This window comes from Sorex fumeus, unplaced genomic scaffold (assembly GCF_029834395.1).
Source record: "Sorex fumeus unplaced genomic scaffold, SorFum_2.1 ptg000046l, whole genome shotgun sequence".
NCBI classification, from domain to species: Eukaryota; Metazoa; Chordata; class Mammalia; order Eulipotyphla; family Soricidae; genus Sorex; species Sorex fumeus.
In genome coordinates this window covers 4,124,195-4,130,311 of record NW_026606103.1, presented here as the reverse complement: position 1 = coordinate 4,130,311, position 6,117 = coordinate 4,124,195, and the positions used below count along the sequence as shown (strand labels likewise).

Here is a 6,117-nt window from a genome sequence, read left to right as displayed (position 1 = left end):
CCCTGCTTACCCATTACTTCCTGTCTTCATCTTCTTTCCTCTTCCCCCCACCCCACCTCTATTTCTTACCTTCTTTGTTCTCTTCCCTGTACTCTATAATCAGGGGCAATCTAGACATCCACTCTTTGCCATATTTCATTCCTTATTCTTCCAGTTAATTTATATATCACAGATAAGAGAGATCATCCTATGATTTTCTTTCTTTTTCTGGCTTACTTCACTCACATGATATAATCCAGTTCCATTGAGGTTGCAGCAAATTGAATGATTTCTTCATTCTTTACAGCTGCATAATATTCCATTGTGTATAGTGTTCCATTGTGTATATGTACCACATCTTCATAATACATTCATTTTTATTGGACGCCTAAGTTGATTCCATATTATAGCTATTTGTTTTAAGTGCTGCAATGAATAATGGTGTGATGATGTCATCTTAGATGAATGTTTGTGTGTCCTGATGCTAGATTCCCAAAAGTGAAATAGCTGGGTGATATGGCAGCTCAATTTACTGAGAACTCTTCATACTTTCCACATTGGTTGAACATTCCTACCACCAGTGGATGAGAGTTCCTTTTTCACCTAACCAAAATAAGAAATTTATAATAAGAGATTGTAATCTCTTGATTGGCATTAACTTTTATATGTTAAATGGCTCCTGTGTAAGGTAAGGTATCTTTTCAAAATTCAAAATGCATTTATTATTTCTTACTCAGTGAGGATGTTGAAAATTACCATAGGGCAGTTAAAAACTCATACTTTGTCTCCTTTTAACTATTATTTCAATGTAAGTTTTTCCTTCCTTGAGAATGGTCCACTGCAGAGTATATAAACCCCAATTTGCTCTCGGGGACGGGGGCCCCATCAGTGAAGCAGAATTCTGTTAGCATCTTTCTCTTCCACAGCCCTAAACTTTCACTCTGTAAAATACTTTTTTTAATTCATGAATCAGTGGTATTTTATGTTATTTAAAACATGTCTTGACTGAATAGATGGCAGGATAAAGAAGCTGTGGTACATACACACATAGAATACTACTCCACTGTAAAAAATGATAAATCATACGATTAGCTGCTACCTGGCAGGATCTGGAGAGTTTCATGCTGAGTGAAATTAGGAGAGATGTTGGATTGGTTTGTCCTTCCCCTCTTGCCTCAGGGAGTTTAGGTTACTGAGTTACCCTCATCACACAGCCCCAGTGGCACTCCCATTCCTCTTTATTAATCTTTAACTTATTCTTTGTTCTGCTTCCCCTCTCTGTTAATCACTATATCCCAAAATCAGACCCTGTGATTTGTAAAGTGAGATTCTTCTCAGGACTCTGGATTTTGTATATGCAAGTGAAATATTTGCTTTTTTTCTTTCCCTTATGTCCTTTTCATAGTTTACTCTAGAGCAGTGTCCTTTTTGTATAGACACAGGAAGATAGTGAATGCTGTGCTTCTGGGAGTTAATTGACTCAGAACAATATTTATTCCTGGTCATCTGTCATATTTACTCGACTTAAGCCTCAGCTGTCCTTAGTTCCTAGCACCCCAAAAGTAGGGTTCCAGTGAGTGTCTTGGATGGACTCAGGGCAAGCTGTAAGCTACCCAAGCATTGAAAAGGGACAAGCCATAAGCTATCCTGGGATCTAAAAGGGACAGGCCAACCACCATAAAATATAGTAAGTTATGAGTATGGTCATGGACAAACTTTTTCATCACCCAAAAAGAAGGATCTGAATAAGGACCCTGCTAAGGTTAGGAAGACTAACTTGGCCTGAGGACTGTAGTCTGGGATATAAGAGAGATGTCTCCAGGAGAGCCATCCCATCCTTTAAACTTAATATATCTTATGGTGTTCAGTTTCTCTTTCTTTCAACTCAGAAATATTTAATTAATCAAATTATAGGATGTAAGTTTATCATTAACAAACTTCTGTATAAAACAAAATGGGAATAGGAAGAACCATCCCTTTGATCAACATAGCAATTTTCCAATAATACAAACCTTAATAGTGATAGCACAGTGGGTAAGGCGTTTGCCTTGCATGCGGCCAACATGGCTGACCCGGGTTCTGTTCCTCCGCCCCTCTCGGAGAGCCGGGAAAACTACTGAAAGTATCTCGCCTGCATGGCAAAGCCTGGCAAGCCACCCATAACGTATTCAATATGCCAAAAATAGTAACAACATGTCTCACAATTTGTTGTGAGACATTACTGGTGCCCACTTGAGCAAACAGATGAACAACAGGAGTACAGTGCTACAGTGCTACGGTGTTCATACAAAATGACTAGAAATATTAAGAAGTAAATTTAAGATGTCCATTTAAATGGAAATAGACCAAGGAAAGGAGAAATATGCCCCTAGATGGTTTTCTGCCCTTGGGTGTATCTTCTTGCAAGATGAGATTTTGTCCTAGAAGAAGGTTCACCTGAGGGAAGGGCCTTACATATATTGAGTGTGCAATCACTACAAGTTGTATTGCTACCCCCAACTCTGGGGGGCTGGGTGAATAATGAAGTCTGTGAGATGGGGCATGAGGAAATGGGAATGAAGGCAGAGTGAGACTGGAATGAGGGACAGGGTGAAACTGGAATGGGGCATGGGGCGAGACTGGAATAGACACATAGGGAGAATGGAATGCATGGAGGAATATAGACTGTAATATATGGCAATTAATCACCAACCATTTTGGCGGTCCTGTTTCCTCCCTCATGTGTTGGTATGCAGAGGCTGATTGGGATGGGGAGGCGACTCTTGACCACCAAACGCAAGTGGTGAGTGCCCTCACTCACAGAGAGAGAGAGACACACACACAGAATGATCTCTCTCCTGATGGAATATAAAGACATGTAGTAGACATGATGGAATATAAAGACATGCAAATACCCAAAGGTCACAGAAATTGAGAACTGGTCTTAGTAGTAAGCTACCTTGGGGAGTGAAGAGGAGAGACACTGGAACAATGATCAGGGAAGTAGACATTCAGGTGAGGGGTTTGGTGCTAAACCGTGTCATGCACGAAATGCTACTATTAACAGCATAGTAAACCACTGTGCCTAAAGTAAAATCAAAACAAAATTCTCTTGACTATCTACCATTCTCAAAAGTCTAAAATTGAGACCAGAAAGATAGCACAGCACTTCAGGTACTTTCCTTGCCCATAGCCCATCTGGATTTGATCTTGGCATCACATATAGGCCCCAGACACTGCCCAGGAGTAATCCCTGAGCACAGGTGGGTGTGTGGCCCCAAACAAAGCAAAACAAAAACCCCTCCAAAAATTAAAATTGATGACCCTTAACAACCGAATAAAAAGTCGAATTGGGAGACAATCAGAGTGTTTATTTGGGCATTAAAAGGGCACCATATAAACTCATTAACGACCATGATCCAGAGACTCACAAAAAATCTCAAAAAAGAGCAACAAGTGGCAGAGATGCATTTAACTCAAGCTGTATCATTCTATTTAAAATTTTGGAATTTCTGGAGTTACATCTCATACTCTATGCCACTGGTGTACCAACAGTAGCACACAAAGTAGAAGGCAACTGATCTTGATCTATCTATCTATATACATATATATATACATACATACATATGTACACATATATATGTGTTCACAAGGCTCAACATGTAACAACATGTCAGTAATTTCTTATACAAGGCTTAACAGCACCAAGATGAGATACAACAATCTTCATACATTTTCCTCTAAAAAGCCCTCTTTGGATCATTTTTAGTGAATTACTCTTAACAAACAATAAAAATAAATTATTGAGGATCTGCCTTTGGGGCCGGCTTGGGTAGTAGTGGTAAAATTGAAAATAATGGTGATGATAAGGTGTAATGGTGGTGGAATTGGTTTGGTGTTAGAATATTGAATACAATAAATTATTGCAAACAACCTTATAAAAATTAAAAATAAGAAAAAAAGAGTTGTAGAGGGGCAGGAGTGATAATATAGCGGGTAGGGAATTTGCCTTGCATGTAACTGACCCAGCTTCGATCCTCACATCCTATATGGTCCCTATATGGTCCCCCAAGCACCGCCAGGAGTGATTCCTGAGTGCAAAGCCAAGAGTAAACCTGGAGCACCCCTGGATGTGACCTCAAAACAAAAATAAATTAATGAAAGAGTTGTAAAGCTCATATTCAGAGAGAGTCTGCAGAAGGCACAAAAGTGAGTTTTTATAAGGGAAAGAGAAAGATGAGGTCATAAATGATATGCTGATCAGATGAAAGCATCAGCATGGTCAAGAAGTAAAAGTAGATTAAAGTTCACTTTTTATCAGTCCTTTCAAACAGGATATTCTTGCTCTTGTTTCTTCTTGGAATGTTGGTGGCCAGAGGCCTTACCCAGTTTAGGGAAGACAGACTGTAGATTTGGTATATCTGCAGTGGCTTCTTGCAGCTCTGTCTTATTTCATCTACAGTCCCTACCCAGCCAACCTGGGTTCGAGTCACAGAATCCCATATGGTACCCCAAGTACTGCGAGGAGAAATTCCTGAGTGCAGAGACAGGAATAACCCCTGTGCATCTCCATGTGTGACCCCCAAAAAATGAAATCTAAATTAGCTAGAATGCTACTAGGATGAACTTCAGAATAAGAAGAATCACCAAGGTGAGAGAAAACCATTAATTATCACAAAGCACTGATCACCAAAATGCAACATATATATACATATGTATATATATATATAACCACAAATATATTATCTCAACATGAGTAAATTTTTTTTTTTTTATGGAACGCTTCATGAATTTGCGTGTCATCCTTGCGCAGGGGCCATGCTAATCTTCTCTGTATCGTTCCAATTTCAGTATATGTGCTGCCGAAGCGAGCAAATCATGAGTAAAATTTTATGGAAGAGAAAAATGCTTTGATATCCAGAGCTGACACTTGTATCACCTTATAATCTCCAGAACCAGTGAACAAAACTAGTGGCCCAAACCATTGTTTCTCACCCTTTCAATGACTACAACTCCCTTTGGGCCTTGTTTCTTCTTGTGGCACCCTGTTCTATTAGTTGGTATTCTAACCTTGTCACAAGACTAGAGGCAAAAATCACCCATTTATATGATTTTAACCTGTGTTCCCCTTGTAACATCCTGGTGGGCCCCTAGGAGTTATTTGATCCCTTGTTGAGTAATGCTGGTCTACAAAGTTCTATCATCTACTCAATCTACTTAACAATTGTGGAATATACATATACATATACATATACATATACATATACATATACATATACATATACATGTTTATAAGTATTATACTGCAATCACCAAGCAAGGGATGTAGGGGGGAATGAAGCGACAGGCTAGAAGTATCATATGAGGTGGGGACTGGGCAGTGGCTTTCAGGGAACTGTTCTAACTATCCATTAAAAACATAAATGCTATTTACAGTATTATAAGCATATAACCTGAATTATCATAATAATTTTAATTGGCTAATGTTCCCCACATTTAATTTTCTCAAAACTATGTTCCAGCGGAGCCGCCGGGGGCCCTCGCGGCCGCCGTACTTGGGCACGCCCGCGCATGCGCCCTGAGCCTCGTCTAGGCCGGGCTCGGCGGGTCGCCCCGACTCTGCTGCAGGCTCCTGGGCGGGCCGCCATCCGGGTTGTTCTGCTGGGGTCCGTCACCTCCTCCTAAGGATGCATCCCGACTTATCTCCACACTTGCACAACTGAAGAGTGCAACATCTTGATACACTTGCTTGAGGAATGTCACAAAAATCACGGCTCTCTGAAATGTTTTGATCATTGCAATGATCTTGATTGAGAGATGAGAAAAATGCTTGAAGAAAGAGTGCACGGAAAAGAGGATCAAGAGCAGGGAGCATGATAATGCGATGCGAAAGAGACTGTTTAATTCCCCAGAGGATTCTGAAAAATAAATTGTATTTTCACTGGATGCCTTGGCTGAGAGAAGACCTAAAGCCTCTTGGTTGACAGCTGAAAGAAGCCTCTCAATTGGTTCTCCGGAACCCTTTGCCAATCCGTAGACACAAGGCATGGAAAGATCCGGAAAAGCCTGGATTCTGACAATGTTGGCAGACCCTTCAGTTCTCACCAGCAAACTTGACTTCCCACTTTCCCCTTTCTCTCCACCAGGGAACACTGGAGT

General features: G+C 40.4%; 1 non-coding gene and 1 pseudogene across 1 annotated transcript; one reads left to right on the top strand and one right to left on the bottom strand.

Moving 5' to 3' along the window:
• Positions 1-4,726: 4,726 nt before the first annotated feature.
• On the bottom strand, positions 4,727-4,833 carry LOC130031298 (U6 spliceosomal RNA). The gene has a single exon (XR_008793646.1). It is a non-coding gene; the product is annotated as a U6 spliceosomal RNA (small nuclear RNA).
• Positions 4,834-5,645: 812 nt separating this feature from the next.
• Positions 5,646-5,887, top strand: LOC130031195 (COX assembly mitochondrial protein 2 homolog; annotated as a pseudogene).
• The last annotated feature ends 230 nt before the right edge of the window (positions 5,888-6,117 follow it).